Source organism: Pan paniscus, chromosome 3, assembly GCF_029289425.2.
Source record: "Pan paniscus chromosome 3, NHGRI_mPanPan1-v2.0_pri, whole genome shotgun sequence".
In the NCBI taxonomy this organism is placed as follows: Eukaryota; Metazoa; Chordata; class Mammalia; order Primates; family Hominidae; genus Pan; species Pan paniscus.
Genome location: NC_073252.2, coordinates 29232999 through 29260882, shown reverse-complemented (window position 1 = coordinate 29260882; position 27884 = coordinate 29232999). Strand labels below are relative to the sequence as shown.

The window sequence follows — 27884 nt, the reverse complement described above, 5'->3', positions numbered from 1 at the left end:
TGATAAGGCAAGTAATTAAGAAAAAAGTTATAAAATTAAAAAAAAGAAATACAACAATGTTCACCAATGACATGGCTTTGTACATAGAAGTTCCAAAGCAATTAACAGATAAATTTATTAAAATTCCTGAATACATTGCTGAAAAAAACAAAGAAACTTACCAATGAATACTACCTTCTACCAATTAAAAGTTTAGAAAATAAAATTTTGATGATGCTATTATAAACACTGCAAAAATGTCAAGTAGTGATGAATAAGCTTATACTAAAAATATGACTTTTATTAAGAAAATTTAAAACATTTTAGAGAAATTAAAAACCAAAATAATTTTTGTATGAATTAAAGAAATGTTAAACTCATTACTGGAAAAAATTCTAAAAATTCTGTCCTAATGCATGTGTAATTTCAATGCAATACAAAATTAAACTATTATTTCATGAAAATTAGTATGCTGATTTTAGGCTTATTTGGAGTACAAGGGGACAAGAATAACCAAAACACTCTTTAAAAAGATAAAGTGGAAAGAATTGATCTTCCAGAACCAAGATGCTTCATACACTGAGTGCTGAAATTTCTGAGACAGAGCTATAACATTTTTAGAAGTTAATATTTCATAGGAGAATATTTCCATAACCTTACCTTGTGACTAATTTTTTTTGTCTTTTCTTTCTTTTTTTATTTTTATAATTTTTTTTGAGGCTCTGTTGCCCAGGCTGGAGTGCAGTGGCATGATCAAGGCTCACCATAGTCTCGATCTCTTGGGCTCAAGCAATCCTCCCATTTCAACCTCCTGAGTAGCTGGGACTATAGGCATGTGCCAGCACGCCTGGCTAGCTTTTTAAATTTTTTGTCTCTACAAGACCCTCTACAGGGTCTTGCTCTGTTGCACAGGCTGGTCTCAAACTCTTGGGCTCAAGTGATCCTCCTGCCTTGACCTCCTGAAGTGTTGGGATTATAGGTGTAAACCATCGTGCCCAGCCCATAACCTCACTGTGAAAAAGAACTTCTTAAGTAAGACCAAAAACTATTAGCCATATATTAACAAATATATGGCTACTTTAAAGATTACTTTAAAGATTGGAACTCCTTTAATAAGTATTATAAAGAATATAAAAAGATATGCTACTTGGTAAAAATATACATGGGAAACAAGACACATCAAAATATACAAAATGACTTCCAAGCAAGAGAAATAGACAAGTAATCCTTTAGAAATAAAAAATGGCTGAAAACTTACCTGGGCACTTCACAAAAGGGGAAAGTGCAAATGGTGAATGAAGACATAAAAATATGCCCAACCTCATTGGCAATCAGGTAAATATGGTACATATTGCAGGCACAAAAAAACACCATTACACATCATGTAAGAAATGTGAAAACAGCAAATGTTGATGAGAATAGAGAGCTATGACAAAATACTGGCCCTGATTACTTGCCCTTCCCTATTTCCATATCTTTTGTTACATAGCCAGGTAATATCTCCCACTAAAAGTAAAGTACCTTTGCTTACTTCTGACTTTCGGATTATCCATGTGGTTTGCCTTAGCCAGTAGGATGTTAGAAGATACAATGTTAGCAGAAGCTTCCAAAGTATGTGTGCCATTTGTCTTGCTCTCTGCTATCTCTACCATTACCATAGGAAGAACGTGCCTCTGTGATATGGTTTGGCTGTGTCCCCAGCCAAATGTCATCTTGAATTCCCATAATCCCCATGTATCCTGGGAGGGACCTGGTGGAAGGTAATTGAATCATGGGGCGGTTACTCCCCATGCTGCTGTTCTCAGGATAGTGAGTGAGTTCTCACGAGATCTGATGCTTTTAAAAGCGGCTTCTCTCTTTGCTTGGTTCTAATTCATCTCTTTCCTGCCACCACGTGAAGAAGGGCGTGTTTGCTTCCCTTTCCGCCATGACTGTAAGTTCCCTGAGGCCTTCCCAGCAATGCAGAACTGTGAGTCAATTAAATCTTTATAAATTACCGAGTCTTAGGTATGTCCTTACAACAGCATGAGAACACTCTGCTACTCTCCTCTTCTAAGTGGAATGAGGGACACACCTAGTAGACTCAGACCTACATACCTGCAGTGTGAAGCAGAGACAATCCACAGATTGATGGGAATAAACAACTGCTGTGCTAATCCACTGAGTTTGGGATGGTTTGTTGAGCAACATTATGATAATAATTTACCAATCCAGGTGTAATGAGAATTCTTACACACCGGTGGTGGAAGTAAAAATTGGTACAAACGTTTTGAAAAATAGTTGTTCCTTACTTATAAATATCTATACAGTTCTCTACAACCCATAAATTCCACCAGTAAGTAAATAACCTGGAAGAAATCAGGATGAATATAATAGAATATGCATAAAATGATCTGTAATAATAAAAACTGAAAAAATCCTACAGAGAATAAATATATAGTAATATATTCATAAAGTGGAGTAAGTATGTATACACAGTAATATTTTAATAAAATGGAATAGAGTATCACTTTGGAAATAAACGTATTTGGCTACAAATGCCAATATATGTCTCACAAACAGAATGCTGAATAAAAGAAGAATATTTTCCAAAAAACACACTTTTTTTCCAGTCTATGATATTCGAAAACATAAAATAATACTTTAATGTTCAGGAATGCATACAAAAACACATATATAAGAGATATTTGTCATAATCTTGGTTTCCATCTATTTAGAAGGAAATCCTGGTTTCCATCTATTTAGAAGGAAATCCTGGTTTCCTTCTATTTTGAGAATTTTCCTCCATGAGAATCTGATATATACAACTCTCAGATGAGAAGCTGAATTCTTCCGCCACCATTCTAACATCAGTGTCATGAGTATATAATCTAAGCTCTGTCAATTAACATATCCTGCCTGGAACTTCCAGTCTTAAGTACAAGTAGGATAGTGAAGAATTTGTGTTGCAGCAAAACACATTGTTCTGTGTGACAACAGTCCCTTCCTTTGGTAAAGGTTTGGCTATCACTCTAGCAGTAGCTTCCTTTGGATTTCGATACAATTTTTTTTGGTTCGTTTTGTTTTATTTTTTAACCCTAGTTCACCAATTTCCTGTATAAACCACTATAGTTTTTAGTAAACTCTTGTTAATGAACTAGTGGTGATTTCTGGGGCTTGCTGCTAAGAAAACTAGGAGACAAGCTAACAAGATCTTAAGATAGTCAATGACTGTTTGGGATCTTTCAAGTCTGGGGCCAGAAGGGACTTAGAAAAGAATATGTCCAGCTAAACATATGCCTATCTTACTACTAGGTGTCTGAGGCCCTAGATAAATGCAGGTCAGTAATTCCATTTTTCACAAGTAGACTATTTTCTGAGTTATTTTGAAACTGTAATCTCCAGTGAGCAAAGTAGTTGTTGTTCTCTGTGTAGAAGGTGCCAGGAGGTTTGCTCTGTGCTGTCCTGTCTCTCTACAGGAAATTGCCTCATTAACTTCTGTGACATTGTAAGAGCTGCTGTATTACTTCATAATGTTGGAAATTATGTCCAATCGCCATTCTATTACTTTACTTTAGCATCCTCTGTGACTTCTAAAAGGGAATTTGTCTCTTTGAAACTGCTAGATCTTTTTTTCATGTTTAGTAATACAAAACCTTTTGAAAAGCCTAGAAGCGTTTATAAACCATGACAATTTTTAACAAACAAAAACATAAAAGAAAAATGCCATGCAGAACAGAGTAAATTCACATGAGATGCTGGTTATACATTCATTTTGACTCTGGCAGCAAAATAAGAACACCAGAGAATCAGCAAAGGGAAAATAAAAGGTAGAAAAAAACCCAAAAAGCTGACAAAGAGTTCTGAACATGAAATAAAGGCAGAAATAGAGAAAAGTAAACTCAAAGAAGGAAATGGAAATCTAAAATAAATAAAGGTAACCCGTCATGAAAATAATTGACAAAGGCAAAAAATAAATAATCAAGCTAATCAGAAGGAAAAAGAAAAATGGAAGGAAGAAAAATTCCATATTCATATTTAATTTTCTCAAGTAAGCAAAAATACACTAAAACAACAAGGGAAAAGAGACCCTAGAAAAAGAGAAAGAATAATATACAGTGTGCAAGTTCTATCTCTTAAATCTTAAGATGTTGGAGAGACTTGAGATGTACTCATTCTTTATTAAACACATATAGAGAAATATTTTGCTGCTTTCAAAACTACACTCACTCACTGCCCCTGTTCCATCTTTACTGCCTTAAGAAGTAAAGAGCCCCAAAGCTGAAGGCATTTCAGGTTTAGTTATCAAGGCTAACGTTCCATAAGTGATTTTGTATAGACATGAAACAGGTTAGAGAAGAGAGGCATGGTCACACATTTTGAAAATCAGTATTCCCATCAGTCTACACATCTTTTCAATAATGTATTCAACAATATATTTACCAGACATTTTCCTTCAGACTCACTGGGCTACACTAGTCATTTCCAAGAGGTCTATCTGAGTAATATGACATTTTACATAGGTATTTGCAGTGCATGAGGCTTTTCAAAGGAATTTTATAGATGCTAAAATTTCCTTATTATGATAGGTTCCTATATTGTTTTTGCATAGCTTATAGGAAGAGGGAAGAGGTATGTAAATTAAATACTGTGGCATTTTCTGGTCTTTCTCGACTGGAGTTCATGAGAGAATAAGCCCTATTGAAATTATTTATAGGATTATTCTCAAAAGTACAATTCTACATTAAAAGAAGTCAACTGATTATATTATTTGCAATTGTTCGCAAATGGCCTCAGCATTATCTAAAAAATTGTCAGAAATTTAAATGTTTGGTCCCCACCTTAGATCTACAAAATCAGATGTTATATTCATGGGGTGAGACCAGACAGTCTGTGTTTTAATAAAATCTCCACATGATTCTGATCCAGTCTGAAATTTGAAAATCACCGCCTTAGTGCATTCAAGCCTAAATCCCTTTGGAGCCAGGTTAAGACAGTTGTATCAGACTGTTCTTTCATTGCTATAAAGAACACCTGGAGCTGGGCCATTTATAAAGAAAAGACGTTTAATTGGCTGATGATTCTGCAGGCTTTACAGGAAGCATGATGCGGACAGCTGCTCAGCTTCTAGGGAAATATCAGGAAGCTTACAATAATGGCAGAAGGTGAAGGGCCATGGGGGATCGGCCTCATGACCCAAACACCTCCTAACCAGGCCCCACTTCCAGGACTGGAGATTGCAATTCTACATGAGATTTTGGAGGGTGCAAATATTCAAACTACATCAACAGCCTATAAGCTTCTTCAGGAATGTTTTTCAAATAGTCACAACGTAAAATGATTAAACTAGGACAGTAGAAATTTTAATGTTATTCTCTTACATAGACAGATAGCTTTAGGAAAAAGCCTGCTGTGGTTTTATCAAAAATCATCCTTATAATAACAAAAATGTAAATATCAATTTTCAATAGCAAGGTAGAGTATTTGAAAATCTACTATTCTGAGTTCTACATCATGTAAGCAAACTTACTACAACAACTGCTACCACAAAGAGATACATAATGAGAATTACTACTAATAATATAGACCTATGGCAACTGATTGTCAAAAATCCAATAAATACAATTCTACGGATAAAATACAAATGGAAGGGAAAAATCTTTCTATGTGTTTGCATGTGTATGTGTGTGTGTGGGTGTTTGTGTTAGTAGGGGAAAGTGGCAGTTATATAGTTTCATTTGGTTTGTTTTTTAATGAGACTGAAGAAACATACCCCTGAACTTCATACAAATGCATACTTTACTATTTACTTTGATTTACACACACACACACACACACACACACATGCGCACACAGGCACTGCTGTAACTTTCTTTTTGTTCTCTATCTTATGCTATCATAGTCTGTTTTTCTTCTTCTAGTGATGAACAATATAGATGTAGTAGGAGATAGTTTCTGCAGAAAAAGACAATGGCATCATTAAAGCACAAGGATATTAAAAGCAAATTCAAAATCAGGAAAACATTTGAACTTTATGCACCAACTTGATTTGGGGACTAAAATGTATTTCAGATTTAGTATTCTTTCTTTTGCTTTTTCTTTAGTTTTCTTTCTTTTTGCTTTTCTTTTCATCTTATATTTCTTTTGTTACTCTCCTTCTTTGTTAATAAACTTCTTCTGCTTCTTCCACCCAAATGAGTGAAATATAGTCAACTGGGTCTGCATTTTCACTTTACATGTTGAATTGAAGTACAGCAATCCTGTTCAAATAGTTTGATCCTCTTCTCTCAATATCAAGGACAAATTATTGAAGATCAATACTGATGCCAAGGGACATGGTCTCCTAGTTACTGCAACCATATAGAGAAGAGGGTGATCATATTTGAATGGAAAGTGAAGTCACAAATAATTGATATCCACTACAAAAATAAACACAAACCATCATTTCTATCACAATATTATTACTTATTTACTCACCAATTCTGAAAGCAAAAAGTACTGCTGACATAAAATAGTAACTAAACAAAGTATTTTCTCTGTAGTCACAAATTAAAATTATTCTGTTACATTAAACATAAATGTTATTTGATAAATGTCTATTCAGTACACATGTGAAAGACAATATGGTAGATAACATATGAATTATTTCTTAGCTTGCCTATATGTAGGTATTAGTTGGTGGGCTTGTTAATATACGTATTTCTGGCCTCCATTCAAAGAAATTACGCCTCATTGTTATGGAGAAAGGGCTCAATAATTTATTTTTAACAGGCTCCAAAGGCGATTTTCATGTTTTAGGACAAACACTTGAAAATGCCCTTGGAAGAGAAAATTGAAACAATGTCACTCTCCTCAAAATTCCTAAATTCTGAAGCATTTGAAATCATAATCATCTTTTGATGTTGGTGCACACATATAGGGGCTTCAAATACAAAATAAAATACGTTATATTTTGTAAAGCATAGGCTCAACTTAAAGGTTCAGGATCAACATGTAAAATGCTTATAAGTAATCACTCCTGTCTTTACAATAACAGAAAGCTAAAGAAATTGAAAGTCAATTAACTTTTCTTGGACCCGTCAGATAACTGAGGTCACAGGGTAAACAGCAAGCCTAAAATCTGGAGAGAAAGGGAAATCCAGATAGTCATAGCTGAGATCTGCTTACCTGGAGCAGAAGCTGAGGAACCATAAACTGGTAGGCAAACTTAAATAGGAATTTTAATAAACTGCCCAAAATGAAATGTAGACTAGCTTGAGTTTGAGAAATTCCTAGGGCTGCATTCTAAAAACGTCCTTCACACTTTTGTGGGTTCTACTACCAGAAACTCACCAGATTCTTATTAGTAGAGAGCCATGAAAGATCCTCTGAAGGACCTGGCAAGGTTGGGGAGGTATGATCATTATAAAATACACCTAGAGAGTTCTCCATAAAAACAAAACAACAATAAACAACAACACCTATCTCCAGTGGAAGAAACTTTACCAGAGCCTTATCCCATGTGGAAAAAGAGTATTTTTTCAACTTCAACCCCCTTTAGCCTTCTTGTTTCAATTTAGTGGGGGAAGGATTAAAGCTAAGAAACACCAGTGAAGCGTACAGCCTTGTGACACAGGCCAGCTGAAAGAATGATATTTAACCATACAACTATAGAATATTTTGTTTTCCTCACAGCTTACCACCTTATCAACAGGGCTTTAATATAATAACACTGGATTATAATAGAAAGTTGCAAAGTATAGACTTTTATTTTAAAAGGAATTCTTAGGGAAGCACAAACACAATAGGTGAGAAAATAAATGAAGAAAATAAAGGAATGTGAAGCCTCTGGAACTTACAACTTTAACAAATGTTCAAAACAGTTAATCTCCTAGCCTAATTTAAAAGCTCATAAAAGCTCATAGTAAAAGCCTATTTACTTCAGTTCCAATTACCTGATGCAATATATATGGATTTCACCAAAAATTATAAAGCATGCTAAAATGCAAGTAAAGCATAACCTAAAGAGACCAAGCAAGCATTAGAACCAGGCAGAGTTATTACACTGATTTGAGAATTATCAAACAGGAAATTTAAAATTACCATTTAAATATACACAATGTTTAAGTAGAGATAGATAATAGAAGTAGGAAGAAGGGAACATTCAGAAGAGTTCAAAAGGAAATTCTAGAAATAAAAAATACTGCAACAGAAATGAAGAATGTCTTTGACAGGTTCATCAGTAGGTAAGACATGGATAAACAAATAATTAATGAGCTTTGAGAGAAATCAATACAAACTTCCCAAAATGAGAGGCAAACAGAAAAGAGAATAAAAATAAAAAAAATAAAATAAAATAAAAAAACAAAGCACAGAACATCCAAGAACTACAGGACAATGTCAAAAGGTCTAACACATGCCTATTGGAATATCAGGAAAAGAAGAAATCAGAAATCCCCCACTATCTTTCACAAAGTCTTCTGGAGCGCATAGGCAATGCTTCTGCCTTTCTCTCTTTGACAAAAATTTAGTCACATGATGCCAAAAGAAGGTTGAGAAATGTAGTCTTTTAATTGTGCACACTGATCGGTTTTATGTTACTCAGGGAAAATTGGAGAATGGTAGAACAGCCTCTATTGTACTCAGTTGGAAGTAATAAAGTTGGGAATAAAACAGTTTGATTATAAAAACATATTTGTCATTCTAATGTGGAAGGACTTTATTCTTTAGTGTTCTGAAAGGCACATGGTCATTTACTCTGACAAGGTCTATATGAACTATATTGGATCTGAGCATATCTTGCCTTAGAGATATTGTTGCCCATTCTTCACATAACTTTTTAGCTAATCAGTGTAAACATGTCATATTGCTGAGCAAATGCAAAAAAAAAATGAGTTGAATCTGGGGCTAATCTCAGAAGTCCTAGATGTAACCATTCATAGTGGTATTTGTCTTCAGGCCTGTTGAAGTATGAAGAAAGAAAAATAATTTAATTTGGATGGAATATCAAGTTCATTAATTAACAAGTAAAAAGAAAAGTTAAAAAAAGGACAATGTTGCAAAACTAGAGAGGATAAAAAATGTGAAGACTGTGAGTAAACCTTCCTGTTATACCAAATAATTTGATTTTATATTTTCTGAATAATGAATGGGAAACCATGAAATTTTAGAATAGGTTGAAAATTCTGAGATGCACTTAAGGAAACAAATTACAAACATTGTCACATGCTTTAAAAGAAGAAAAATGAATATACAAAAACCTGGTAGGTGAGGAATGCATTTATAGTAAAGGTAAGAGATTGAAAAATAAATACATCTGAATTATATTGAAAGCAACCTTTGCCTACTTTCCTAATTTAACTGTAAACAACTTTGCAAATAGTCAATCCTCCAAAATCTAGACCTCACTAATAGTTGTCCAAAGTTTACTATTTAACAACAGTTTGAAGAAAGCATTCTGGAATTTTAGGTGCACTGCAAACTTTAAGTTTAGGTTAAGAACATTTCCCTCTTTTGGAGGGAAGCAATTGTTTATTTTATTCTATCTTTTTTTTCCAAGAGTGGAAAATATCATGCAATCTGACTGAAATTCAGATTATCTTCAAACAGTTATGCTGAGACTACAAGGTATACTGGGAAGAGAGAGCTCACTGTCTGATCACTTGCCATAAGTTTAACATGTTGGAGAACATCTTGTATTATTTGGAATCTATCCATCATTAAACATGAATGAGGAGACTGTGGTACACAAATGCGGTAATACCAAATGGATACGTGTATTAAAGACACTGTAACCATCTGGACTCAATATGGGACCCAGAATGTTCCCATTTATCAAATTATAATTCCCATACGATATTTTATATCTGTAATTCAATGTTGATGAAAACATAATTGTTTTTAATTTTTCAAAGTGATTTTCAGCAGTAGTGGAGTAAGTTCACACATTTATCAGAGGAGGAAAAGATTGGTGGCCAATAGAAAATTTTACTAAATTCTCTTGTTTTAAAGAAAGAGGAAGCACAGCGACAAATAATAGTCACCATCAGAGGATCATTCAAAAATTTTGAGAATGAACACATTTGATAATTATTCTTGTCTCCATCTGTTTGAATTCGTTTCCCCTATCTTAAAAGTGCTCTCCCTTTTCACCGTTTACCTAGATATTAAACAGGTTTCAAGATCCATCTTTTCCATAAAAACTTTATTACTACCATCCACTCCATTATATACTGAACTGTCCCTTCTGTAATACTGGAGACATTACTACCTCCACAAAGTAACTTTTAATACGGGCTTTTTAATGATCTCCATGCAAAATAGAGGTCTGTCTTCTTTCCTGTCTTTTTTTTTTCTATTAATTGATTTTTTCTTTCTTTTTTCCTTCCTTTTTTTCCCCTGAAGAAAAAAAAGTTTTATCATGAAAAATTATATAACACCAATAAATAAAACTAAGAAAAATGCAGATATTATTTTTCAAGAAATAGAAGTTCCCATACTTTGTCTACCAGGCCCGTGTTATGGCTGAAACATCTCTACTGGAAACTCAGGATATCTTGATAGACCATTAGCACAGCCTGTAAAAAATATTTACATAAATAATTCTTTGATGAATATTGGCACCCCTTTTAGTCCCGGCTATTGCTACTTAGGATAACCAGTATCCTATTATTTCCCCTTGTTCTGAGATAAATGCTGTCAGGAACACTTTCACTTCCAGTCCATCCAGGCTCTTTAGCTCTTCTAAGAGTTAGTCCAGGAAGGAATCTATGATGATAAGATTCAAGGTATTAATGCAAGAAGTAAAAGTAAAAACTAATAGGGAATAATAAGTGCTCTGAGAGCTCCTTCCTTCCTCCAGTCTAGACTCTGTTTTCTCCCAAATGTTGTTGGGCATCCTGAATCTTTTTCGATCATCTCCTGTTCCTCTCACCTAGCCACATTTTGCTTCTTAGCACTTAGTCCTTGAATCCTACAGTCAAATTTTCATGACTTTCTAAGTATTTTTCCTCTCCAAAGTGTATAATCCTTATTCTAATATTCTTCTTCTCAGTCATGGCACCTCCGTTCTTCCAGTGAATGGGGTTAAAATCTTGGAGATACCTTGCAGTCACTCAGTCTTCAAAATACCCCTGAAATCTAACTTTTTTCTAGCAATATCACCCTAGCCCAAGCCAACAACATACCTAAATGTGACCATTGCAATCCCCTCTGAGAGTCTTCCATTTTCCAGTATTATCAACCCTCCTACACATATACTTCTGTCTATCTTTTCCAAATTACTATTTGACACATGAATCTGTTTATGACCTTCCTCCAATCGAAGTTCTCCGGTGGCTTCCTATCATGCCTAGAAAAATATTCACATTTTCTTCCAGGCTTATAAATTCTAACAGGAACTTGTCCCTGACTGCCTCCCCTACTCACCTCCCATTGTCTTGCCACACTTTTTACCGTTTTAAAAACTCTTCTGCCTTGGAACTATTGCACTTTGCTCCACCCATCCTATTACTCTAGATAGCCTTATGACAACTTCTTATTTTGTACAAAAGCCAGGTCAAATTTATTACCTTCAGAAATGAACTTCCTAAGTGCCTCAATTAAATAGAAGTCTTCCATAAAATGAAAACTTACATTAAAATGATTTTATATTTATCACTATGTGACAACATATAAATAAAATGTGTGTATACATATACATGTATAATGTCTGATAACAATTAATGTATTTAATATTTTCCCAACTAATAGACTGTAAGTGCCATGAAAACAAGGATATTATTTATATGAACAATAGTGCCTGATACATAGGAAATACATAATAAATATTCTGAATACATAAATAATCTAAAGAATTATACAATTTATATATGTCAAAAGGTAATATAAGCATAATTTAAAACAAAATATTAAAGAGAAAAAATATTTTTCAACATACATACCAGAAAAAATAAAATTCCAAAAACTTAACCCTGAAATTCTTCATGAAACTTGGTCTAACAAGACCTTCCCCATTACAGATGATGGCAATTTCCTCTTTCCATTTGCCAAGTACAAATCCTTGAAGACTTCGTTGATACCCTTCTTTCTCCTGGAGTCTCATGTAATCTGTTATTTTAGTTGCCCATAACTTCCAAATATATGCAAACTCGGACAGTCTCTCAGCACATTTTTATTAGCCCTTTGTCCCATGGTCATCTCTATGCCTAGGTTACTGCCATATTCTCGTAAGTTGTGTCTTTGCCTATAGTACAGGCTTTTCATATAACAGCAGCTGGAGTGATCTCTTTCTACTGAAGGATTGAGTGCTGGCATACGATGGGAACTTTTTCCTGCTTGCACAGCTTTCCAATTATTTTGTAAATTAGCGGTGGCTCTTTGAAGCTCTGGAAAATCCTGTTTTCTGAAGCTGTCATCATCACCAATGAATATTCATGACAGTGGTGTTTATTGTATGAATTGCCATGATTTTTTCTGGAGTTACATGAATTTGTGTTTGAAACAGAAGCCTACATAAGCCTTGAATTTTTAACCCAATATTCTTGAATCTCTACCTGTATTGTTATGACTGTGATGAATGTCATGTGAAGAATCAAAATTCCAAAGGGGTGCAGCATCAAAGCAGTTTCTCTCATCAGACCAGAGAAATTCAAAATAGTCTTCAAAATGAAAAAAAAAAAAAAAAAAACTTGACTAACAGTAGGCTATTGGTAAGAAAATTTCATTACTACCTGACATTACATCTAAAGATAAGATAAATTTTTGGCATGTTCTTGTGGGTTTTTTAAATCAACTGTAATTTCTATTTCAAGGTTTCAGTGTCCTTTTTTAACTTCAGAAAGGAGAAACTAAAATTTAATTTTAAAAGTTTTTATTCCAACATTTCTTTTATGCTATTCTTCTGCTTTATAAGCATGAATAAGTATTAAAGGCATAAAATAATTGGATATATATATTTGTATATATATACATATATCAGAGTATTTTAACATATCAGATTATGTTACTATTTCTTTGCTCAAAATTCTGCGTTTTAATAATATTAAATTCAAATTTCTCCACAATGGTCTCCTAGGTACAACGTGATTTGTGTCCAGGCTATGACACTCCATTACCCCCACCTTGCCTCCAACTGGTTCTTGCCTTTTCTTTTCCTCGCTTGCCCCTGCATATTGGCCTTCCAGCTGTTGTTGAAACTGACAAGCACATTCCATCCTTAGGGCATTTGCTTTAGCTGATCTTTGTGCCTGGAGCACTCTTCTCCCAGATTTGCAATTGGCTTCCTGCCTTACCTTTGCGCAGATATCACCTTCTTAATGAAGCTGACCCTCACAAATCTATTTAAAATGTTCAGTCTGGAAATCCATATTCCCCTAATTATGTTCTATTTTATTTTACTTTGTACAGTATTTATCATCTTCCAGCACAAGTTTTAAGTTAGTTATTTATTATGCCTGTGGTATATTGTCTTTTTCTGCAAGAATATCAGCTGCATGAGCACAACTTATCTTATTCTTGTTGTCAAACTAAATAACAGAGAGAGGCTCTCTAAAAGAAAAAAGATATTTTTTCAGGAGTAAGGTATTTCAGTGGGAATACAAGTGCCATAGTAAACTATGTGTGTATTCAGGGAGGTCAAGGAAGACAAAGGTTTTTAAAGGAAAAAATGAAGAGGATTATACAATTGTTGTCAGGTAATTATCCTTGATTATAAAGACCAATAATAAGGGTGACAATAATCTGAGAAGAGTTTCTGGGAAGATTTTTTTGCAGAAGTATTTTTGTGTAAGGTTGCAATAGCTTCTGTACAAGGTTGTGATTTTTGCAATGCTTTGTGGTAGTTTTGGTCTCAGGCATACAAGCATGAGAACCTTCTTCTCAGGGCCTTTTCTGGCTCTATTTGTCTTTATCTTTTTGAAAACACTAGTGACTCCCTTCTGATTCTGATAATTTTCACACTGTATGTGAAGCACTACTATTATGCATATACATGGTAAAAGCTTGGAGGGCAAGCTTCGAATTCTATTTGTTACATGAATATTTTAAGAGCTCTTACAAATAAAGATAAAAAACCAAACCTGTCAATCGAAGAAATGAAAGTAGAAACAAGAGTATGAAAAAGAAAAATTCAGCTCAACATCAAAGGCAAATTAAAGGCAAAACTCCATTTTAGGCAATTAATTTAGAAGGAGCTTTTCCTTTAATTCCTGATAAACATGTTTTAAAAAAGACAGTATAAATAATAGAAGCTAGTAGAGAGATTCAGTCATGGTTGCTGCCCTATCTCACATGATTCCTTCTTAAAAGAAACCTACAATAACCTTCATGTTCACATTCCAGGGCAAATATTTAGCCATGATTATGATTCTATATGCTTACGGTGTAGCATAAATATCATGCATATGGATAGAACCCTCTAATGTTGTATCTCTATTTAACCTGTTCTTCAGAAAAGGGCAGCTGACCCACACCCTCTGGGTCAATCTTGATAACTCTCACTCTCTTTCTCCATATGCAGCCAAATCTGTCAAGGGCAACATACCACTTTCATGTGAAAAGAGACTTCTTTCTTGACTTTTGTGCTTTTTTTGGTCTTCTAGTTTTCCCACAACAGATCTGTATTAAACATCAAATTTAGTTTAGAGAATTGGGGATGATTAATTAGCCCAGCGGACTTATGTATAATTAACTGAAAGTTAAATATGGCCCTAAATATGAACGTAGTCCATTCCAGCTCACCAGGAGAACTCTGCTTTAGAATTCCAAGAACAGATCTGGAAAGTATAAAATACTGTTTTGCTCAATGTTGTCATATTTTTCTTATTTACTTATCTCAGTTGTTTAATTATGGGGTCAGAAGGCTGGGATCTAAAGTAGAATTCTCGTACTGTAGTTTCCTCAAACTCCATATAATAGAACTAGAAAATCCTACATTAAACCTGAAGTGTGTGTGTGTGTGTGTGTGTGTGTGTGTGTATTTCTTGTGTATTGGTATTTGTTTTTAAACCTAGGATAAAAAAATAAGATAGGGAAACAAGATATTTGGTATATTTGTTGATTGGAAAGATGACAGTTACAGTGAAAGAGCTGTATTAGATCTACAACTAAGAAGTGAACATTGAGCAAGAAAGAAACACTAAAAAGATAAATAAACAGACAAAAAATTCTGTCTGGTAATATCGGTATTGTAGAAAAAAAGAGTATCTTTTTTTCCCATCTTAAGTTCATGGCTGAGTTCTCTATAACAAAAGACAGATTGGCAACACAAAAGCATACACATTTATTTAACATAAGTTTTATGTGACACAGGAGTCTTCTGAAATGAAAACATTTCAGTCAACAATCAACTGCTTATGCTACAGTGGTCTCATAAGATTGTAATACTGTATATTTACTGTACCTTTTTTATGTTTAGATATGTCTAGATATGCAAAAATTTACCATTGTGTTACAATTGCCTACAATATTTATATAGTAAGATCCTGTACAAATTTGCATCTCGGGAGCAATAAACCATACCATGTATGGTTTATTACGGTTTATAGCCTAGGTGTGTAGTAGGCTATTTCATGTAAGTATGTGTAAGTATATCCTATGACTTTTGCATCACGAAATTGGCTAATAACTCAATTTTTGGAACCTATTCCCATTGTTAAGCGATTCATGACTCTTTAAAAATTTGGAAATTGGAGTGGCAAATCACAGGTGCAGAACTCACCATCTTGGCATAGTCAAATAAACAACACAGAGACTTAGGCACTGTGACAAAAGTGATCAAAAGAGTCAAAATTGCCCATGCAAAATGTTGCATATTGTAAAGATCATGCCAGTTACTGTTTTCATTTATGCACACGTTGAAAAGGGTGTTTATCTCAAGTTCCTTATCGTTGTAAATCAGAGGGAAAAAATGGATAGAGGTGAAGCAGTGGAGGCCTAATATCAGAAACAAGAAGTTGTAGTTGGAAATCTCACAAAAGAGAGGTATAAAACAACATATTAAAAACCGGTCATGAGATATTTTAAAACAACCTATCTACTGTTTTTTTTTTTAATTCAAATATATTCAGCAGGTCAGTCATATAGCAGTTATATATATTTTTTCTTGTTTCAATTCTAAAACTGCAACTGACAAGTTTTAGTAATCTCACCAGATAGAAAGAAGAACAATTTTAAAAATTTTTATAATTTGAGATTATTTCACCATAACCATATTGCAATGAAAAATGATGCTTTATTTTTAATAAAAATAATTTTGTCAACAAAAACTTGCTTAGGGTGTGATTTCAAAAGTGATAAAGTAATGCATTTAGAATTAACAATTAACTATTTTATATATATATACATATATTTATTATAGTTTAAATTTTAGGGTACATGTGCACAACGTGCAGGTTTGTTACATATGTATACATGTGCCACGTTGGTGTGCTGCACCCATTAACTCCTCATTTACATTAAGTATATCTCCTAATGCTATCCCTCTCCCCTCCCCCCACCCCACAACAGGCCCTGGTGTGTGTTCCCTTTCCTGTGTCCAAGTGTTCTCATTGTTCAATTCCCACCTATGAGTGAGAACATGTGGTGTTTGTTTTTTTGTCCTTGGGGTACTTTGCTGAGAATGATGGTTTCTAGCTTCATCCATGTCCCTACAAAGGACATGAACTCATCTTTTTTTATGGCTGCATAGTATTCCATGGTGTTTATGTGCCACATTTTCTTAATCCAGTCATCATTGTTGGACATTTGGATTGGTTCCAAGTCTTTGCTATTGTGAATAGTGCCACAGTAAACATACGTGTGCATGTGTCTTTATAGCAGCATGATTTATAATCCTTTGTGTATATATCCAGTAGTTTTTCCTATTTTCTGAATTCCTGATGCTGTGGCATCTGGCCCTTGCTGACCTGAGAGAGATTGTCTCACCCAGGATTAGTTCATTCTCAGAGATAGTAAAGAACTTGCTTGAGAGCATGCCTTTGGTATGCAAACCAGCCAATGCCAAATCTATGTCTCCTCCTCCTTCTGTTATGTTTACACTATAGAACACTTTCCTCCAGGCCTAAGCACCCCAGATCAACGTCACTGACAACTAGGGACTCCTCCTGCACCCCACAGCCCACCAAATTAATCAAAATATCTCATTTTAAACCTACTTGGCTTGCGTGCTTTCCATTGTCCATTCCTCCCAACAAAAACTCCAGTCAAGGCCCTGCCCTCAGCTCTCCTCTCTGCCTGCTCATCTCATGCAGATACTTCCCAGGCATAGTGTGCTGGGCCTTCTATTTTTAGGAGACCGTGAGAATAATGCAAATGCCTTTATTAATCACAATCACGTTCGTGCCTGTGTGCCTTATCAAACTTAATTAAAACAAATCCTGGGTACCATAAAACAAATCTGTATAAAAACATTAAAAAGTATGAAACCATTAAGATATAAAGAGTTAATCATCAATTATCCAGAAAGTTTGCTTCACTAGAAAACTCATTGCCAGATAATGTCACATAAAGGAGGTACTACAGTTTCCTGAGTTCTTGTCAAAAATTGAACATAAAACGTAAAAAAGAAATTAAAGATAATCAGACCTAAGAGCTTAAAAACACAGTAGATTGTTCACTGGCCTACACTGTAAAACTAGAAAATCTGGAGATCTCATTTAAAATAATGACCAGCCTCACAGGGATTTTACTTGTAATGAAGACTTAATGTATCTGAAACATTTTAAAACTTTATGGATGAGGGACATGAATCAAAGGCTTTGCTAAATCACTCTTCTATCTCTCGCCTCAGGAGGTTAACTGCGATGCCAGCTTTCCTATGAAGGGGAGAGGCCCGAATTTTGGAGTTTGTTTTGAGCAAAAGTCAAATAGAACCGTTGCTCCAGGAATCATTGCTTTTCTACATGGATTGTAGTCATAACAAACAAAAGAGCTATATTAATATATATCGAAGTGGTCCTGATTAGCAGGAAAGTAAATCAAACTAAACCAACACAGAGCCACACACACACAGTATATCTACCAATCCCCAAAGAATAGAATGGTGGGATGTGTCTTTATCACACAGAAATAATATGACAGTTATGACTTTCTGTGAAGAGGTGGTTGCTGGAACATAGAAAAATAAACTCACTTTGAAGGAGACTGGAGATAGGGCCAACTTACAAGATGAAGGTGAATCATTCTATGCCTAATGTTGTTCAAAATGTTATTGGAAACTTTTTTTAAAAAAAATTAAACATTATTGGGCTGTATTGATATAGCGTTTGCAAATATGTTCTGTATATAAAATTGCATGAAATAAATGGAGGTTCAGAGAGACTCAATAACTCCTCATGGGTTCTTTTTGATGGTGAAGAGCTTGGATACGATTCCTGATCTGATTTCAAAACCCTAGCTAATGAGTTTTGAAACATTAATATGTTTTATTCATAGAAAACATTATCTTGAGTTTTCTGTAAAGAATGTGATATCTTTGTAACACCGTAAAATTATTTATGTTTTTAAAACCATTTTTCTATATTACAATGAGTGATAGTGAAAATCACATGGACTTTAATATTAGAGACCTAGATTTAAATAAGAGCTTAACCATTTGATATTTGTGAATCTTAGAAAAGTTACCTAATCTTTCAAAGCTTAAGTTTTTGAATGTGTGAGCACAGCCAAGATGTGGTCACAGAGAATGGTTTGCATAATAAAGGGTGGTGTGTTTAAGAAGTACTGTTAAATTAGAACCTACAAAATATAGTTTCTACTGTAGCACATAACAAGAAAAAAAATTACTTGGAAAAAAAATCCCATAAAATGCCTGCTTTGAATTTGAAAAAAAAAAAAAAAACATGGAAAATGTATTCTGTTTTAAAAATAAAAATGACACTCCAAATTCAAAAGAACTGCTTTTCTAAATGATGTTGCTAAAGTAGAGTTGTATATTAAAGCATTTTTTATAAAAAGAAAGTTGCTGATGTTTTTTCAATGTATTGTGTTGTTCAAGCCCCCAGTCATCTAGCAATCCTTCTTAGCTATGTATCTAACTCATACTCCATATTTTAAAGACTCTCCTCTGCTCTTGTGGTTTACCTAAAAATTCCACATTTCAAAATTTTGTTTTCCTTGTAAACTGTTGAAAGACTTTTTAAGAAAGTCTTCTTCAACGCTAGTTTTTTAAAATTCCAATTAGCATCTAGCCATTGAAATTAGACCTTCTAGCCTCTTTAGAAATGATGTGCTGAGACCTGAAAATGCTCTGCTTCTTTGCAGAGGATGTTTTTGGATAATTCTCCTTATTACAAGCAGATAGCTCTGAGTGTGTTAGAGCCAAGCACTGAGGATCTTTACATTATTCTACATTTTTTTTTCCCTATTCTGAACAACACTGGTGACTAGAACTTATGAATTCCTCAAGGGTAGCATCCTGAAAAATTGTTATCCCAATTCAGAATATTTATACTTTTTAACAACAGATAGGTCACAGATGCAGATAACCAAATCAGACCTCGTCTCTGTAAACAACTGATACAGCCAAACGTGTGCGTACCAGGTGATTGTCATCCCTGGTCAAGATTTGTTATGAAAAGCTAAAGCTCTTGAGTTTTCACAAGGTGTGATCCTCGAGGTGTCTTCTAGGTGTGATTGCAGAAAGCTTTCAGTACTTACTTCCAGCTTTAACTTTCCTGCATTTCTGAAGGATGGTTTTCAAACCTTGACATATCCTTCTATCCCCTACTCTTTTTGGTGTTGAGATAACTTGTCTTTGTTTCCATTTTACTCCATTTAAAAGCCCTCCAAACACTTCATCTTCCCACTTTTTCACTGAAAAACATCATGCTATAAGTGAAAGAAGCCAGGCACAAAAGACCTTGTGTTATTCCACTTAAATCAAATGTCCACAACAGGCAAATTTATAGAGATGAAAAGCAGACTAGTGATTGCTTGGGAATGAAGGAAACAAGAGAGTGATAGGTAAAGGGTCCAGGGTTTGTTTTTGAGGTCATAAAAAATATTTTGAAATGTTTTGTGGTGATGTTTATACATATCTATGAATTTACTGAAAACAATTTCATATTTGTGAATTACATCTCAATAAAATGGCTAAATACCATATTAACAACTACGGTCTAGAGAGACAGGCACTAAAATACAGATTTCTAAGTGGTTGCCAATTGATCAAATAGTGGCTGTTTCTAAGTAGTTGCCAATTGGTCAAATAGTGGCTGTTTCTCTTTGATTATCATTTACTTAAATGCATTGTCAAAATTTAAAAATGTAGGGATCTCACATAAAAATCCAGAAGAAAGAGAAGGAAGAAAGGAAGGAAGAAGTAAGGCAGGGAGGAAGGCAGGGAGGAAAGAAGGAAGGAAGGAAGGAAGGAGAAAAGACAAAAGAAGAAAGAGAGAAGCATTATACCTTGTCTGTTGGGTTTTCATAAGAGTTATTATCTCTGGATAATTATCTCTGAATAATAATAGTTTGAGCCCCCTAGGAACACATTGAATCCCTTTCCTAAGTACATATAAATGACAGGAAAGAATGACAGCATCCTGGACTCCTCATTTTTCTCTTTCCTTTTTTATAACACCTTACATTGAATGAGATTGTAGTCAAAACTGGGGACAAGGATGGTATTTTTCTCTTGCAATGAAAGAAAAAAAACCTCAGTGTCAATCATTGACAACATTTAAAGAGTATCTTCTACTGACTGACAACTTTTAAGCCAATACTATATTGCCCAAGGAATGACTGAGATATCAGACTTCATAGTTAAGGATGCTATTTATGAACTCCAGGGGGTTGTGATGTTCTTACTGTTTAACAAGTGTAAGTAAGAGATCCCACAATGCTGCTGTACAAAATCCCTTTGTCATTCCACTTAATCCCCTTCACCATTTCCTCTCCTGAGCCTTAGCTTCATGGTCACTTTAGTTCTTTGAAGTTTGTTTTTCTGCCCCCCATCTGTGTGAATCACTGCAGGCCAAATTCTGTTTTTGTGATAGTCAAGGGGAGCTGCCAGCCTGTATCTAAAGGCTGAATTGAGCACCAGGGGTGGTGGCTGATCTCTAGCAAGTGTAAACAAACCTATCAGAAAATGTGGCTAAGCTAGACAAGTGCTAGGGAGGGATGTTAGCAGAGTGGCCAGATAATGATTTTTATTTGGTTCTACAGAACTGACTGTGTTCTTTTCTTCCTCCTTCTTTCTTTCTTTCTTTGTTTCTTTGTTTCTTTGTTTCTTTCTTTCCTTTCTTTCCTTTCTTTCTTTCTCTTTCTTTCTTTCCTTCTTTCTTTCTTTCTGTAATTCTGTAATTCCTTTCTTTTTCTGTAATTCCAGTTCAATTGTGATCTTATATAAATAACTACAGGTTGCATAATAATTGTAGGGTTATTGAAAATATTGCATTTTATACCAATATTATTTCTGTAGACCTTTACATTTAAAAGCACTTTCAAATTCCTTTTTTTGTAACATAGTTAGGATGGATTATCATATTAGATAAAGGTTTATAAATTTAATGTATGATTCCTAAAGTATTGTTTTCTAAGTACTTGTCAATGAGAAACCTAATTCAATGATTATAAATCAACATCTTTATATTCATTTATTATTTACAAATATGCAAGGATTGTTTGTAATAATCTGGTAGGATTCTCAATTTGACAATACAATTTCACTCAATTTCCCCTAGTTAGAATACAGGAGTTAAGGAATTTGTTACAAGTATGACTTCTGTAGAGAGCTGCCAATCTACAGATCTTATTCTAATAGCTTCAATAACTCTAACACTACTATAACTCTAACACTACTATAACTCTAACACTACTATAACACTACTAGCTATAAGTTGCTGAAGAGAGAGATTTAAGTAAAAATTTTAAGGCAAGTAAAAAAAATCAACTTAATTATATCCATTTTGGAAAGCATATAAATCAACTTTTCACTACAAAAAAATGCTAATTCAGTAAGCTATCTAATGCTTAATCTAAAGGAGGTTATATTGTATTATAAATTGAGAAAAACTGCATTACAATTTAACATTTATTTAATTGAAACCTTTGCCAGATGTAGGTATTCTAATAAGCTTATGAATATCTAAGACAAATATGTAAAACTGAATGTTTTCATAAATCATACAGAGGGAATTTCTGAAGCATAAATGTCAACCGAGTTGTCCCTTCCTTGAGGAAAGGGAACCAGTCTTTTAAATTTCCTTTTCAGTGTGTCATTGATTCAGACTGTCCTGGGATTGGGGCATAAGTGCAAAATCTCACAGGCATCTCTGGGCAACGTTGTTCTAGGCAAAATAATTCTCAAGAGAGTGAAGCTATCAGAAAGTGGCAGAAAACACACTAGTTGAGGGGATGCATATTGCCCTAAATCAAAAAATGGATCTGGGTGGTACACCAACGGCATCTGTTATAGTCCACAACTCACATTGCTCAAATCCATTTGCATCTCAAATCAAGTTGACTCCATTAGGGCAGAACTTCTCTGGGATTCTTATTAGTCACAATTTCTAGGGAATGTATAAGAGAATAGTTAATTTTATTCACTATAAAATATGATGTTGCTTTTTTGTCTTGAAGGCCATAAAAGATACCCATCATCTTCCCTCTTCACCATCCATTCTAAAGTTACTCCTTCTCAGGTAGCATTTTATAGGTATAGGTTGTTTGCCTGGTGACACAGATTCTCATCTTTGAGGAGATTCTGAGCTTCTAGGTTCAATTTACTGGTCAAGCTAAGATTTCTGCACCTGCTCAGTTACAGTTAAAACTGAATAGAAACTATCAAGATATTTCCCAGTTGATCATCAAAGTGCAAAACATATTCATTCCTGCTCTGATATTTGCCAACAACCTTCCCATGTATAATGATCATGTTCAATTATTACTCTATTATGACTACTCTATTTCTTTCCTGATAATCTTCTAGCACAAGGAGCCAAACAGTTCATAAGGCTACTGTGGTTATGTAAGTTTAGTGAACCTCTTACTGTGTACCCAGGAGGAAACATCTCTTCTGTGAGAACTAGGACTTTGGAACTACAGAATCTAAAGTTGCAAGTTTAAGAAACACAAAATTCCTAAGAGGCTCAGTAGGATAGTAGAGTCATCCTGATTTCCATCCCTTGGATTCCGAGTCCACATGGTCTACTAATTTAAGAGAAGAGCGTAATCTCTTTCTCAGTGAATATTCCTCAGTAGCTACTAGTGTACAAATTAAAGATCTGCACACTTGTGCCCATTCATATTGCTTCACCCATATGCATCTTCCCCAAAGTTCCTTGTACCCATATTTCAATATTGTTTCTTACAAGCCAATGGCCAAACAGATAACCCATTTGGTACTGTCCATGAATATTATATATAATAAATTTGGAGCTGGATGTGGTGGCACATGCCTGTAATCCCAGCACTATATGAGACTTAAGTGTGATGATCACTTGATCCCAGAAGTTCAAGGCTGAAGTCAGTTATGATCATGCCACTGCACTCCAGCGTGGATGACAGAGTGATAATCTGTTTGTAAAATGAAATAAATAACTAAAATGATAATTTTGGTTTAATTCTTTTATTAGTCTGTTCTCATGCTGCTAATAAAGACATTCTCGAGACTGGGTAATTTATAAAGGAAAGAGGTTTAATTGACTCACAGTTCCACATGGCTGGGGAGGCGTCACAATCATGGCTGAAGGAGAATGTGGATCAAAGTCATGTTTCTCATCGTGGCAGGCAAGAGAGCTTGTGTAGGGGAATGCCCCTTTACAAAACCATAAGATTTCATGAGACTTACTCACTGTCATGAAAACGGCATGGGAAAGACCCAGCCCCATGATTCAATTACCTCCCACAGAAGGGTCCCTCCTATGACACGTGGGAATTGTGGGACCTACAGTTAAAGAGGGGATTTGGGAGGGGACACAGCCAAATCATATCATTCTGCCCCGGCCTTTCCCAAATCTCATGTCCTCACATTTCAAAAACAATCATGCCTTCCCAACAGTCGCCCAAAGTCTTAACTCATTTCAGCATTAACTCAAAGTCCAGAGTCCAAAATCTCATTTAAGACAAGGCAAGTCCCTTCTGCCTATGAGCCTGTAAAATCAAAAACAAATTAATTACTTCCTAGATACGATGGGGGTACAGGCATTGGGTAAATACAGCCATTCCAAGTGGGAGAAATTGGCCAAAACAGAGGGACTACAGGCCTCATGCAAGTGTAAAATTCAGCAGAGCAGCCAAATCTGAAAGTTCTGAAATGATCTCCTTTGACTCCATGTCTCGCATTCAGGTCACACTGATACAAGAAGTGGTTCTCATGGTCTTGGGCAGCTCTGCCCCCGTGGCATTGCAGAGTACATTCTTCCTCCCTGCTGCTTTCATGGGCTGGCGTTCAGTGTCTGTAGCTTTTCCAGGTTCATGGTGCAAGCTGTTGGTGGATCTACCATTCTGGAATCTGAAGGATGGTAGCCCTCTTCTCATAGATCCTCTAGGCAGTGCCCCAGTGGCGCCTCTGTGTGGGAGCTCCAACCCCACATTTCTCTTTCACACTGCCTTAACAGAGGTCCTCCATGAGGCTTCTGCCCCTGCAGCAAACTTCTGCCTGGAAACCCAGACATTTCCATACATCCTCTGAAATCTAGGAGGAGGTTCCCATACCTCAATTCTTGTCTTTTCACCCACAGGTCCAATACCATGTGGAAGCTGCCAAGGCATGGGGCTTGCACTTTCTGCAGTAATGGCATGAGCTGTACCTTGGCCCCTTTTGGCCAGGGCTGGAGCTGAAGCAGCTGGGATGCAGGGCACCATCTCCCAAGGCTGCACAGAGCAGGGTGTCCTGGACCTGGTCCATAAAACCATTTTTCCCTCCTAGGCCTCCAAACTGTGAGGGGAAGGGCTGTTTTGAAGACCTCTGACATGCCCTGGAGATGTTTTTCCCATTTTCTTAGTGACTAACATTTGACTCCTTGTTACTTATGCAAATTTCTACATTGGGCTTAAATTTCCTCAGAAAATGTATTTTTCTTTTCTGTAATATCAGCAGGCTTAAAATTTTCTGAATTTTATGCTCTGCTTCCTGTTTGAACATAAAGTCCAATTCCAAACCATATCTTTGTGAATACATAAAGTTGAATGCTTTTAACAGCACCCAGGTTACCTCTTGAACACTTTACTGCTTAGAAATTTCTTCTGCCAGATGTCCTAAATCGTTTTTATCAAGTTCAAAGTTCCATAGATCTCTAGGGCTGGGGCAAAATGCCACCAGTCTCTTTACTAAAACATAGCAAGAGTCACCTTTATTCCAGTTCCCAACAAGTTCCTCATCTCCATCTGAGAATGAGCAGCATTTGGTGAAAGCCAGTCAACAAGTCTCTAGGAAGTTCCAAACTTCCCCAGATCTCCCTGTCTTCCTCTGAGCCCTCCAGACTGTTCCAACATCTACCTCTTACCCAGTTCCAAAGTTGCTTCCACATTTTTGCTTTACAGCAGCACCCCACTACCTGGTACCAATTAACTGTATTAGTCTATTCTCATGCTGCCAATAAAGATGTACCTGAGACTGGGTAATTTATAAAGAAAAAGAGGTTTAATGGACCCACAGTTTCACATGGCTTGAGAGGCCTCACAATGATGGTGGAAAACAAAGGAAGAGCAAAGGGACATTTTACATGTTGGCAGGCAAGAGTACAAATGCAGGGGAACTGCCCTTTATAAAACCATCAGATCTCATGAGACTTATTCATTATCACGATAACAGCATGGGAAAGACACACCCCTGATTCAATTACCTCCCACCAGGTCACTCTTGTGACATATGAGAATTATGAGAGCTACAATTCAAGATGAGATTTGGGTGGGAACACAGCCAAACCGTATCAATTCTCTTTTGTCATAAAATGGACAATAAGATGTACCTGCCAACCCTATACCTACTGAATAGATTCCTTCTCACCATTATGTCTCATAGCTACCACTAGAGACCAGCCTGGCCAACCTGGCGAAACCCATCTGTACTAAAAATACAAAAATTAGTTGGGCTGGTGGTGGGTGGCCATAATCCCAGCTACTTAGGAGGCTGAGGCAAGAGAATCACTTGTACCCAGGGGGCAGAGGTTTCAGTGAGCCAAGATTGCGCCATTGTGCTCCAGCCTGGGTGACAGACCTAAACTCTGTCTCGAAAAAAAAAAAAGTTGTTGTACAAAAGTGCATTTTTGGCTTATACAAACATACGAGGTGACCTATTCATGAAGTAAGTTCTGTACTATTCTTCCTCTCCAGCCATTAAAAAAAGATCCAGCTTGGGAACACAGATGTGAGTATAAAAGAAGGTACTATTGCAACAGTGGTGGGTGGCATTTATGTATCTTATTTTTACCCATTAAACTTGAGATTGATCCTAGATGCACTACTTCCATCTTACCATGGATTCTAGCTGGTTCTCACTGACTATCTGACTTTTTAAGTCTTCTCACACCCAGATCTTGATAAGCAGTACTCATTCCACGGTTTCTTGATATGCCATGGTCAGATATTCAATCTTTACCAATGTCCAATAGCATACTTACAGTTGCTTTTCAAATATGCATGCATGTTTGTTGCAAATGACATGATCTTTCTTACTTCTTAAACCTTGGAGTTTGAACTATGGTTTTCATATGAATCTGTACAATAGACATCACGTAAAACCTTTTCTGTAAATTAGATAACTTTAGTTCTATGAGATCTTCTAGTTGCATGGCTCAAACAACATCTTGGATCTGTTTCAGAGCCTTTTCTTGTTCTAAGTCCCACTCAAAGCCATTAATGTTACCTAACAAATGTGTCAGAATAGCATTACATATAATAGCATTATTATGTAATAAATGTGTCAGAATGCCATTCCCAAGTATAGTATGCTGTGTATGACCCCCAAAGAAGGTTAGGAGTTTTGTAGCTATTATTTCAATATGTTGGCCTGCCTTGGATTCCTAAAAATTTGAGAAATATGATAGGCACATGAATAACTGTAGGGATATATCTTTACCCTCTAGAGCAAGATATTCAGACTGCTAGCCATTTTTTGTTCATCAAGTCAATCAAAATGAAGAGTGGACCAACTTTATCGCCTGTGGATTGTTTAGATGGTACTAGAGCCTACTGGTATATTGTGTCAGCAAGCTAGAGAAATAAACTTTTCCAAGAGAAAGACCCAAAATATTTGTTGTCATATATTCATTGTGAATGTGACTGTTTCTTATTCTCCTTCTCAGTGGGTATGTAAAAGAAGGCACTTGCTTTAACAATAGCTAATATTATATAACAGAAACTGTGCTAATCTACCCTTGTAAATATACCAAATCTGGTACAACAGCTGCAATTAAGGTTTACAGTGGTCCTGACTCATAAGGCGGACCAACTATATTTTAGGGGATTGTGTTGTGAACTAAATGGTGATATCATAAGCTGGACCAACTATATTGTAGGGGACCGTGTTGTGAACTAAATGGTGATATCATAAGGCGGATCAACTATATTTTAGGGAATCATGTTGTGAACTAAATGGTGATATCATGGGGATCACAATCCCTGCATCTTTTAAGTTTTTGTGAGTAGCACTAATCACCCTGTGATATAATTTTGTTCAGGATTTGCTATATTTTATGGAAGAGATTAGTTTCAGAGTCTTCTTCTTGGCATTTCCTAATGCAATTATTCTTACTCCACAGAAACCAAGGTGTGGGTTCTGTCAACTACTAGAGATGTTCATTCAAATTATATATTTATGAAATAGGGCTTTGGATGTAGTGGATCTTCTGTGAGTCAGATCCGGGCCAAGACTCCCTTTATGACTGGACCGTATGTGCTTATTGTCTACCATAACAGAGAGAATGAGAATTTAGGTATCTAGTATCTGTGTCCATAGCATTTTTTTTTCTAACTAGCCATTGAAATATGAGATCTTCCTTTACCTC

The 27884-nt window shown here is 35.5% G+C and overlaps 1 long non-coding RNA gene across 1 annotated transcript; it reads right to left on the bottom strand.

The window, feature by feature from the left end:
- Positions 1–5728: 5728 nt before the first annotated feature.
- LOC130541424 (uncharacterized) lies at positions 5729–26441 on the bottom strand. The gene is made up of 3 exons (XR_008955479.2): positions 26354–26441; positions 14480–14553; positions 5729–8897 (listed from the first exon to the last, which is right to left on the bottom strand). It is a non-coding gene; the product is annotated as an uncharacterized LOC130541424 (long non-coding RNA).
- Positions 26442–27884: the final 1443 nt, after the last annotated feature.